The 12,470-nt window shown below is 37.5% G+C and overlaps 1 protein-coding gene across 24 annotated transcripts in view; it reads right to left on the bottom strand.

The window, feature by feature from the left end:
- The window catches only part of Picalm (phosphatidylinositol binding clathrin assembly protein), a 130,439-nt gene that overhangs the window by 105,718 nt on the left and 12,251 nt on the right, over positions 1 to 12,470 (bottom strand). The gene's annotated exons all lie outside the window — the stretch shown is intronic.

The following is a 12,470-nucleotide window of genomic DNA, read 5'->3' as shown; positions in this document are numbered from 1 at the left end:
AAAAAAAAGCTAGCCACAATGGCTCATGCCTGTAATTCCAGCACTCGGGGAGGCAGAGACAGGCATAAATCTGAGTTTGAGGCCAGCCTGATCTACAAAGTAAACCCAGGACAGCTCAGGCTACACAGTAAAGCCCTGTCTCAGGGGAAAAAAAAAAGTAATTCTATAATTAGGTAACAAGACATTATATTTATACTGCTAATTATAAAGAACTTTAATGGAAAAACTCTTGTGAAATCTCTGCAAATTCTTTTATCTGTTTTCTCTTTGTTATTTTAAACAAAGTTCATTTTTTTAAAAAATGCATTAGCTAGAAAGATTTCCACCAATTCAAGTTTCAGCTTTAAAATATAATAAAGGCAAATTAAAAAATGTATTTTAGGGGCTGGAGAGATGTCTCGGATTAGGAGCACTGACTACTCTTCTAGATGTCTTGAGTTCAATTCCCACCAATCATATGGTGTCTCACAACCATTTACAATGAAATCTGGTGTCCTCTTCTGGCATGCAGACAGAACATTGTATACATAATAAATAAATCATTATAAAATTATTTTAGAAAAATAATCTTGAAAACTAAACACAGGAGCATTAAGTTTTTCTTGAAATATACTGTACAACCACAAGTAATAAGGATAATTTAAAAAAATTAGTTACCTTGAAGAGATTGAGGCCATACATGAGGATCAAAGGGGAAAAAAAAACCCTCAATGTTAGAAGAATGGACGGTTTGTGCCCCAGGAATCAACTACATTTATCATATGTGTGTGTGTGTGTGTGTGCATTTGAAACACTTATTAATGGCAAGTAACTATACAAATTCAAAAACATATAATTGCTCTCTAAAATGAGGTTTTGGAGGGTAAAGATAGTCTTGCACTGTGGCTATTGTCATCTATATGTATAAGACTCAGACAGAAGGCAGGAGCTGGAGATTATGGAGAGTGAGGACAAGTTTTCCCTGACTCTATGAATGTATCACAATTATAACACTTACTACCTTTCATTAATGAGTATGTGTGAGTTTCTCTCTTCTAAAACTGAGCTTCCCAGAAGCAGCACCATGTTGTCCTCATTGTGTTGGCAGAACCAAGCACAGTATGTCCTCAGGAAAATTAATATAGAGGACTGTGGTGTGGCTCAATGAGAGTGGTTGTTTGCCTCTTGCATACGAGGTCCAGGACTCAATAAGTGAAGTGCAACATAGAAGATGTGTGCAGAAAGTAGCAATATTCTAAGTAGTCTAAGGTCTGGTGCAGTGATAGTTTGAAATAACTGTGTCAGCATCTCAGCAATCATTCTGTCTTGTTTGCAGTACTCCACATTCTTACCCTGTCCTACAGTGACACAGTAGAGAATACCTTAATAGGAAACCTTTATTTCAACACTAGGACACAAGTACTTCCAAAAAAGGTGTGTATCTGAGAAAAAAAAAACTGATCTCCCCTTCATCTAGACCAGAGAAAAGCAGAACTCAAACAGAAATACTTAAAAACATGTTTAGATGGAGATGAGGACACAAAGCCACCCTGAGATATTACACACTAAGGGCTGTACAATGACACCTAGGTATAAGTCAAATTTACAGGACTGTATATACTTAATTTAAAAGTGCAAAAGAAATTATTTTAATTAGTAGAGAGCTATTCTGTAATTGCCTTAAATTTTAAAATACAAACAAAAACACTTTCTTCAAATCAGCTTAATTTACTGCCTATTAAAATTATCTACCATTAGCTGGGCACGGTGGTGCAGGCCTGTGATCCCAGCACCCAGGAAGGCAGAGGCAGGCGGATCACCATGAGTTTGAGGCCAGCCTGGCCTACAAAGGGAACCCGGGACAACCAGGGCTACACATAAACCTGTCTCGGAAAACAAGCAAACAAAAAAAAAAAAAAAAACCAAAACAATCTGCCATTATTTCATTGGTCTTTTCATCTAAATATAAAGAAAAAAAAATCTTACAAAAAACGCAAAACGTTATGAAGACACTTTATAGAAAAATATACACTTTCAAAATATAAAGTATCTAGTGGTTATATACTCAATCAGAGTCCCAGCTCTGACGTCATCAAAATGTCTCTTTCTGTGCTGTGCGAGCTCCTTCCGCATGTTCTGGCGACTCTGCATTCCTACCACTGGGTGGCAGGTTAGCCAGAGAAACAGCAGACACTGGCAAGAAGAGTTCAGGCTCATGGATAAGTTTCCTTAACTCTGGAGTTAGGGCTCTATTTTATATGTACTTTGAAGCAATGATTTCCAAACCTACATACCCCTGCCACAAATTACAAACAAAAAATATACAGAAACCCTATTTTTGTCAAGTTCTGCCTCAAAAGTCTTCTACAACAATTTTCAATGTATGGTAATAGAATAAAAACCCATCACCTAATGTTAGAATTTTAAAATATTTATTTAAACAGGAAACCAAAATGAAAGTATTAAAATGATATAAGATCAAATAGTAATAGTAAATCCATGGTAAAGCAAAAGGTGTTTTCCTCTCTTCTTTGGAGATTTGAAGTTTCAGAATTACAATCTCTCCTACAGGAAAGAAAACATTTTAAGTATTAAACAGTATAAAATTCAAATTTTATATGCCAAATCACAAAGTCTATTATATTCTAAAAATCTCACTAATTACTCTGCCTGATGACAGAGATACTAATTCTCAAAAGCAGTCCCCATAAAGAAACAGGAGCTTAGAAACTTTCCTAGGCAAACTGAAATCTCCTAGCAATGATACATTACTGACCCCTGGTAGGCTGGCTGAGCAGTCTGCAGATGCCCACACCCAGTAATGTAAGGGCAGCACAAACTGGACTCGACTGCGTATTTGAAAGAAAAAAGAGGACCTGAAGTTGGGGGTGGGCAGACAGGTAGGGGTGAATCTGGGAGGAAATGAAGTGGGGAGAAAATTAGCGGAGAAGGGCAAATACGATCCAAATACAGTGTTTAAAATTCTTAAACAATTAATAAAATATCCCATTAAAAATACATTACGAGTACTAAACTTACCTCCACTAAAGCTCTAAACTGGAATAGTCCAGGCGGTGGCATATAGGAAAAAAAAAATTGAAAGCAGTCTCCCAAATCCCACCCAAGACCAATAAAAGGGAAGCAAAGTTTGAGAATATCTGCAAACACAGATCAGAGTATTGTAAAAATTTAAACACCTGAAGATGTTCTTTGGAATTGGGTCAATTTAGAGAAAACCATGTTCTAAACTGTGAATAACCAAGTGTCCTGGTTTTCACCTGTCCCCATGCTACATTCTCCCTTACAAGTGAACCAATTTGAAGAAAAAATAATGTCACCCTAGTTATTACTTAACCTAGTGAAAGTTCACACGTAAGCAGGGTGCGCTGGGCACGCTTATAATCCCAGCACTCTGGAAGGCAGAGGAACGTGGAGGGCATTGAGTTCGAGGCTGGCCTGATCTACAAGAAAGACAGCCAATACTATACAGAAAAACCCTGCCTTGGGGGAAAAAAAAAGGAAAGAAAAAAAATTTGACAAGTAGCTAAGGAGGGCTATCCCACCAAAGAGTGCTGTATTTTGGGTTTTCCCTAGCCTCCCTAAAATACTTTGTCCTCCTTCTCCCTATCCATTAGCATATTTCCCCTTCTGTGTCAGGCTGCCCCCCACCCTCCCACTCCTGGAAAACCATCTTATCTCCTTATTTCAACAAAATCCTGGGCAAATGATACAATATTTCTTCTCAGAAAAAAAAAAAAAAAAAATCAATGCATGGTCTTCCGGAGCTAGAAATAATAGAATGTTTTACACTCACGTCCAAAAATATTTTAGACCTTAAAAAATCAGAACATAAACTAAACCTGCTACAGGTTTGTACTATAAGCACTTGGTAGGACCAGGTGGGATTATTCCAGCTTCCAAGCCAGCCTGAGCTATACGACAAACCACAAGGAACAATAGGTAAACTGTTTCGCGTTAGTAAGACAGAGCTATTCTTTTCTCTGTTAAATATGTCTCAGGAACCCATCTCCTATCCTGCACAGTACAAACACTGTACCTGGGATGAGGATATAAATCTGTACAGATTCAAAAGTGAAGCTAAATTTCATCTCCCAGCTTACGAGTTCCAGAAAGGAAGAGAGGAGCTACTGAAGTCTCTTTCCTGTGCCAGATCACTGCTATTTTCTAACAACCAGGCCCACTAAAGCAGGGATTCACAGGATTTCCCTTATCTAAGGATTTAATCTGCATATTCAGAAAGAGTACTGGATTAGTTTGCTTTTCTGTTCATCTTCCTCATCCAGAAAGCGCATTTCTCTCTCTCCACTGCAAATAGGAAAATGAAAATCTTTATGGTCTACCTCCTAGAAGCTTTACAAACCTCAGAAGAAACAGGAATCCTGTTTATTCTACAAATATTCACCATATAGAATAACTGACCTAATAATTTCTTAGGACTACAGAAGAATAGACAAAATCTCTGCCCCAGAGTAATATATACATGGGTAGGGGAAGATATCCGAAGTTTATGTACTAGTTGGGGGTGGGGGGGAGGTGGAGACAAATGCATGGCAGCTGGCAGTATTATAGGGGTTTGTCTGCAGGTGGTTTCTATTTTCACATGACAGTAATGAAAAAAAATCCTAAACAAAGAGACTTAGATATCACAGCAAGTACTAGTGGGCTGTACCTAAGGAAGTCAACTCCACAGAGCAGGAAGTATGGCGGCATTCCATCTTTGCCAAGTTGAAGTGATCCTGAACTGTATCTTCTCTACATAGTGCAAAAACTCCAGATTTTTCAAACTAAATAAAAACATTGAAATCTCAAGTACTTGTTACATATTTAATTACCTTAAATTGAGTCAAAAATCAACACCAGCCATTAATTATCTTCATCAAGTGTTGCTATACCATGGCAAACTGGCAGAAAGTAAAACTATTGTTAAAAGACCTTTCAAGGTGCTGAAATCATAGGTGCAGCTAGAAATTTGAAGCAGCAAGTAGACTGCCTATGCAGTTTTAAGTTTTGAGCTAATACTGTATAAGTGGAAAGCATGAACAATTTTATTACAGTTAATAAGTCAGTATAAAATAAAGCTGAAGCAGTTTTCCTAATATATCAAAACTTGAATCTCTGAATTTCTACACGAGAAAATTAAACATTAGTGCAAAATCCCCATCCTCACATGTTTTATAACTATATTAATTCCTCTTATGATTATATGACCCATATCCACCTACTTAGCATTAAAAAAAATCTCCATTTCCTGAACAAATGTCTTTTGGGGGTGGGGCGGTGAAAAGGGTTTCTCTATGAAGCCCTGGCTGTCCTGGATCTCACTATGTAGAGTAGGCTGACCTCGAACTTACTAAAAAGGCATTATAAAATGTATTGTAATCTATCTTAAAAGTTGCTCAACTTAAGCTCATAACATTTTTAAAACTGTAACTTCTGTGAAAAGCTAGGCATGGCGGTACACGCCTTTAACCCCAGCACTCAGGAGGCAGAGGCAGGCAGACCTCTGTAAATTTGAGGCCAGCCTGTCTACAGAGCAAGTCCAGGACAGCCAGGACTGTTATGCAAAGAAACCCTGTCTCAGAAAAAAAAAAAAAGAAAAAAAAAAATAACAAAAAACAAAAGAAACCCAGAGGTTCCATGAAAATTATACTCAAGTAACATGAACTAAAGGGGAAAAAAATAACTTGCTTAAAAACCCAAGCTTTGACCATCAAAAAATATTTATTGGACTAGGATAAGCCCAGTAAAGTGCTTTCCTGTATTGCACAAAGCCCTAGCTTCAAACTCTAGCACCATATAAACTAGACAGTGATGCAAATCTGTAATCCCAGCACTGTGACAGTGGAGGCAGAAGGATCAGAAGTTGGAAGCCAGCTTTGGTTACAAAGCAAGTTCAAAGCCAGCCTGGGCTGCATGAGATTTTTAAAATTACCCTCCAAAAGGCAGGGTGTGTGGGAGGGAGGACACCACACTATTTCACAATATATACAAATAGAACCTGACCAGTGAAAATGTGGTATTTATTTGATTCACCGTGTAAAAACCACCCTGATATATTAGAGTAAGAAATGGAGGACTCAGTATGTTTTTAAGCAGTATTAGATTACTTCTTTTAAAATTAGAAAGACTAGCATTCTGCACAATGACTGGTAATTATGAGCTTGAAGGCTTCAAGTCTCACTCAATACAATCATCTTCATAAACAAGCTTCTGCTACTAGAAAATCTGATAATAAGGGAAAGGAAGAGAAACACACCTTCAATTACAGCACTTGGGAAGCAGGAGGAGGCAAGTATCTGTGATAGATAGCTGTGTAGCCACTCTGATCTACACAGTGAGCACATGCTACCAGGGCTACATAACCCTGTCTAGAAAGAAGAGAATGTGTGAGGGAAGGAGAGAGGATAGCTCTAAGACTACATCATACTTAATGTCTCACTGGACTTTTATTTGGCTTGCATGTGTTACCAACCACAGTAACAACTGCAGACTAAAGCAGATGCTTCTTTCATGTAAGTACTGTAACTAAATAGATGCCTCATGTATAGTTTAAAAAACTAAATTCTATCTATGGATGACATTTGAAAAGTCTGTTAAATTTCCAAGAGGATAGTACGTTTCTTGTTGGCTTATCATTAAGAAAAAAATCCTACAATGATGAGGTAGAAAGGTGGTTTTTTTAAAAGTGCCTAGTTGTACTACTTGACAATATTAAATGTCAATATTTAAACTCTGGTGTAGTTTTATCAAAGGATCCTCAAATAAATCTTATGCTCACCTAATATGCTACTAGGGGGAAACAACATTTCCAATTGAGCCTTCCTGAAACTTGACAAACTCTGGAGCCCATGAACCAGCTTATCCTTTCACTGCTATCAGACACCTTTTAGAATGACTAGAATTGGCAAGGGAGGTGGTCTATTTTTAGACCTTCCTATGACATTGTCCTTTAAATTTCCTATGTCTCTGTCAGAAATCTTTGGAGTGCTACTCCATTTGTGCTTCAATAGCAATGAGGATGTAATTTCACCATCCTTGAAGGTTTGCTCTAGGATCTCCTAGCTTTTCTAAGCACATGTCATTCATTTCCATTGGACTTGACTGCACTATGTAATCAAATTCTAAATTCAGTCTTGGTCACTATGTCTTCAACTGTCTCAGCCATTTAGTTTCCTTTTTTATTTGTTTTGGCCAGGCATGGAGCACAAACCTGTAATCTTAGGGCTTATTTGGCTGAGTGGGAGTACTGTCAGAGTTGAAGGTCACCTACGTTATATACTAAGTTCTAGACTAGCCTGGGCTGTAAGACACTGTCTCAAGTCCCAAATGAGCAAACCAGAACTACATGAGACTATCAAGAAGAAAAAAAGTAACTTCCAGTGCAGTCACTCACCTTATAAATCAAAGCCCAAATTCCCCTAGGAAGTGCACCTGAAATAACAGCAACTACAATTTGAATTCAGTTTCCTAGTCTACTAACTTTACAGAAATGCTACCAATTTCCTCCCTTTCCTTTCCAAAGATGTAATCTAAAAACAAAGTGGGAGCAAGCAAATATTAAAAGGCAAATTTTCTACATTTAACTGCAAACTAATGATTATAAACTACACCAGTAAGTAGTTTAATTTTCAGTGACTAGAGGACGAAAAACAAAAACCAAGGGGAAGGGAAATTAACAAATCAACTAAAACCTAGGTGCACAGTCTACCTCCTAACACCATCAGCAGCACATGAGTCTCATAAGAACTAGCAAAACATTCACTGCAAATAAACACAAACTCCTTTTCCTATCTACCAGCAGTTATCACAGGTCCACAAGAGATTTCAACCCAAACCTGTGCAATCAATTAGATATTTCTTTAAAATGTAGCCTTGACCTACTGTATAATTCTAATATTAATAAGAAAATATATGCAATTTCTTATGCAACACACACACACACACACACACACACACACACAGAAGCAGCAGTCTTCCCAACAAGCAAACTAGAGATTCTCAATAATAACAAATCTTATATTCACATAGTGATATTAAATAAAGCATAAAAATAAGGCTTATGGCAACAATCTATAATTCATCATTTAACCAATTCTAAGATGTTACTTGTTGAGAGACAGTAAAGGGTGGTGGGTTAAGATTTTCCTAATATACTTTCAAATTTTCTATTATAATAAAGCTAAAACTTACAAGAAAATAATCGTAAATCATTTAGTCTACAAAAATAGTTGCAAGCATTGCTACTATCACCCTTTCCTAATACCAAAAACATAATTGTGGTATGAAGTCTGTGAACTAATAAGTAAGTCAACTTAAGATCAGTATCACACTTGAATGTTTTCAACACTAACTGAAACATTAATTCTATTCAATTAAGTTGACACACTTAAAAATTGCTCACTGAATGGTTCACTAGCCCTGTACCTAAGTCCATTATCATCATCAAAGGCATATTTAAAGCAATTGCAGTGGGAGCACTCCTGTAATCCCAGCACTCAAGAGGCTGAAGTAGAAGATCAGGACTTCACTGTTAGCCTCATGTGATGGCCTCTCTCAAAAACAAAACACAAGCATAAAAGATATTAAATACTTATTAAAGACTTTAATGCAACAAGCATTAATATTCTGAATTCAAGAGATACAGAAGTAAATAGAACAGTCTCTATTTTCAGGAATAGGTGCTGTGAGTAAAAATAAATAAATGAAAATGAAATAACCCAGCAGAGGTATGGAGAGAAATCCTATTGCAACAGCTACCCATGGCAGGGCAAGTGGGATTGGGAAACCTTGTCCTTCACTGAACAAAGGCTTCCAACCTAATGCATGAATAAAAAAATCCTTTGACAAGCCAGGTGACTGAAGTAAGAACTTAAAAAGCAAACATGACATGTGTTGAAGAGGCTGATAGGAAGGCTTTTATCATCAAGTAGTTTCATGTTATTTAAATATTTTCAATAAAGGTACAAGAAATTGCACATTTTGTTAGCCATTTATTTTCTAAAACAAAATCACCTAAAAGAATGCTTCCCCTCTCTTCCAAAAGTTGCAAGGAATACAAAGCCCTAACTGCTTTTTTGTTGTAGTTGTTTGGTTTTTTGGGACAGTGTTTCTCTGTGTAGCCTTGGCTATCCTGAACTCAGGATGTAGACCAGGCTGGCCTTGAACTCAAGAGATCTACCTGCCTGTGCCTCCCTGAGTGCTGGGATTACAGGAGTGTGCCACCATTCCCGGCTTGTGATAATTGTTCTTTAATAATGTATTAGTAGATGGGACTGAATACTGATAGAAAACAAACCAACAGCTAGTAAACAAACTGTCTCTGACTATAGTTTTCAAAGGTTATGATGATAGTTTCCAAAGCGAAGAAAAAAAAAATCTAAAGGAGCAGAAATATAGCATCACATCATAGCAGAGGAAGAAAACAATTTAGAAAATAAGAAAGCTGAGTAATGGATTTCCTAAGGTCATACAGAGAAGGCTAGTACCTAAATACACCACAGGGGGAGGTCCCTCTTAAAGTAATTTCCAAATAGAACCTTACATATTTACAGAAATTATATTTCTCAAAGAAGTCTATTTCCCAGTCTTTAAAAGTTTTCTGTGTGCTAAAGAGCTTCTCCAAACTTCCAATTAAGGTTCTTTTTATCATCTGAAAGTTAAATGTGCTCTGACCAAAAAGAAAACAGGTAAGACTAGGGTCATATCATGGTAGTAGGAATGCTTGCCTAGGATGCACTGAGGTTCTGGGTTCAATCCCCAGCACTGCAAGATGAATAAATTAAATGGATAAATGTCAATGTATTCTTTCTTTTTTAAGGGTAAAGAACTAACACAGTTTCACTATATAGCCCTAACTGCCCTGAAACTCTAGAGGCTGGCCTTGAACCCCTAGAAATCGCCTGCCTCTATCTCTAACTTCTGGATGATGGGATTAGAGGTGTGCAACACCATCCGGGCAAGGTGGTACATTCCTGTGGTCCCAGCACTCAGGGAGGCAGAGGCAGGAAGATCAATGTGAGTTCGAAGCTCACTTGATGTACAAAGTGAGCCCAGGACAACCAAGGCTACGATCTTGAAAAACCAAAAAAAGTGTGCATCATCTTTATAAACTAGAACAGGACTACTAAAAAGATTTTATAGGTTTTATAAGCATGTTAACAAATGTCAATGCTAAAGATATAGAGAAAAACAACCCCAAATCTTAGCTGTTCTCCTACTGTGTATTCACTGTATCCTAACTAATTTTATCCAGCTATGTAATACTGAGGTTTCCTCAACTTTTACCTCGCCAGGCATAGTGGTACATGCTTTCAAACCCAGCACTCAGGAAACAGAGGCATCTGGCTACATATTGAGATCTGGTCATATGGAAGGAAGCAAGAGAGGGAGGGAAGGAAAGGAAATCTTTGCATTTAGGTCAAAACTAGGTATATAGCCTTTTGTTGTTCTTCAATGATCTCATTCACCTGAAAGACAGAAATCCACCCCTAAATAATACAGTATTTGTCAGTGCATTATTAATAATAACCTATAACAATAAATATCAAAAAGTGAAACAAGCAATAGTATACAGTACAAGAATACAATAAAATAATACTAAGTACATACAGATATTAAATAATAAACTGTAATGTAAAAAATAAAATTTTAGTTAAAAAAAAAACAAAAGCTTGAGGCCATAATCTAGTACAAGCTTCTAGTATGCAAAAGAGAGAGAGATTAAATTTAGCTTCAGAGTAAGCAAAGCTTTCTTTTCCCATTTTCAGGCTGACAAAAAAGAATACACAGTGGCTCTAACAGTGTACAATTTGACCAAAGCTACCAAGCAACAAACTCTAACTAAACGTGTGTGGTTAAAATTCAACTCCTACAATCTGGCCTTAAGTCAATTACTTCAAACCCTTACAGGCCCAAAGAACCCCACTTAGTCAAAATTTCAAGTCTGGCCCAGAACTATGATATCTGTTATCCTTCCACTGAGAAGGCTGAGGAAGGAGAAATCCCAAATTTGAGACCAGCTTGGGCAATTAGTGAAAACTTGTCTCAAAACAAAATAGCCTAGCTTAGTGGGGTCACCTATAATGCCAATATTCAGGAGGCTGAGACAGATGGATTGAGTTTGAGAACAACCTGGGCTAAATATAAAAATCAGCAGGTCAACTAGAGCTACACAGCACTGTCTCAAAGAAACACAAAACAAAGAAGAGGGAGATAATAAGACCTGGAGAGGACAGGAGCTCCACAATGAGAACAACAGAACCAAAATATCTGGGCACAGGGGTATTTTCTGAGACTGATACTCCAACCAAAGACCATACATGGATATAATCTAGAACTTCTGCACAGATGTTGCCCATGGCAGCTCAGTATCCAAGTGGGTTCCCTAGTAAGGGGAACAAGGACTGTCTCTGATATGAACTCAGTGCCTGGCCCTTTGATAACCTCCCCCTGAGGGAGAAGCAGCCTTGCCAGGGCACAGGGGAGGGCAATGCAGCCAGTCCTGATGAGACCTGATAACCTAGGGTCAGAGGAAAGGGGAGGAGGACCTCTCCTATCCGTGGACTTGAAGAGGGGCATAGGAGGACATGAGAGAGGGAGGGAGGGAGGGTAGGATTGGAAGGGAATGAGAGAGCTGGCTACAACTGGGATACAAACTAAATAAACTGTAATGTAAAAAATAAAATTTTAGTTAAAAAAAAAAACAAAAGCTTGAGGCCATAATCTAGTACAAGCTTCTAGTATGCAAAAGAGAGAGAGATTAAATTTAGCTTCAGAGTAAGCAAAGCTTTCTTTTCCCATTTTCAGGCTGACAAAAAAGAATACACAGTGGCTCTAACAGTGTACAATTTGACCAAAGCTACCAAGCAACAAACTCTAACTAAACGTGTGTGGTTAAAATTCAACTCCTACAATCTGGCCTTAAGTCAATTACTTCAAACCCTTACAGGCCCAAAGAACCCCACTTCGAAATAAAGCACTTGCTTAACATTCAAATACTGCTGCAGTCTTCCTACCTTCATTTCTATTTATACTTTAAGTATTTTGCCAATACTCTGTATCACAGCACACAAATATTAAGATCTTATATTCTACCACAAGATACAAACTATTGGAACCAACCAAAGGATTACCTAGAATTCACTTTCAACGACTAATAAGCCCATTATCCTGGAAAGCAGAAAAGTCGAAACACTTTGCTAACAAAACTGTTTTTAAAAAAATATATATCAACAACGGGTAGGCCCTGGCACATTTATTTTCACACTTTTGTGTCAAACTCCCCTAGTTTTACATGAACTAAATCCAAATGTTCATTTCCCAATTTCCGCCATTCCTTTACTCTCAGAGCAGAATAAAAATTTACTTGAGTCTGAAAAGAAAAATGTTTAAACAAATCATTGACACAGCAAACACTATTGCTCTTCTGGCAAGCTTTCCCTTCCTTTCGTAAGATCACTACTCAATACTAG

The sequence above is a fragment of the Meriones unguiculatus genome, chromosome 14, assembly GCF_030254825.1.
Source record: "Meriones unguiculatus strain TT.TT164.6M chromosome 14, Bangor_MerUng_6.1, whole genome shotgun sequence".
NCBI classification, from domain to species: domain Eukaryota; kingdom Metazoa; phylum Chordata; class Mammalia; order Rodentia; family Muridae; genus Meriones; species Meriones unguiculatus.
Note: the sequence above shows the minus strand (reverse complement) of the source record. Positions and strands in the feature narration are given on the sequence as shown.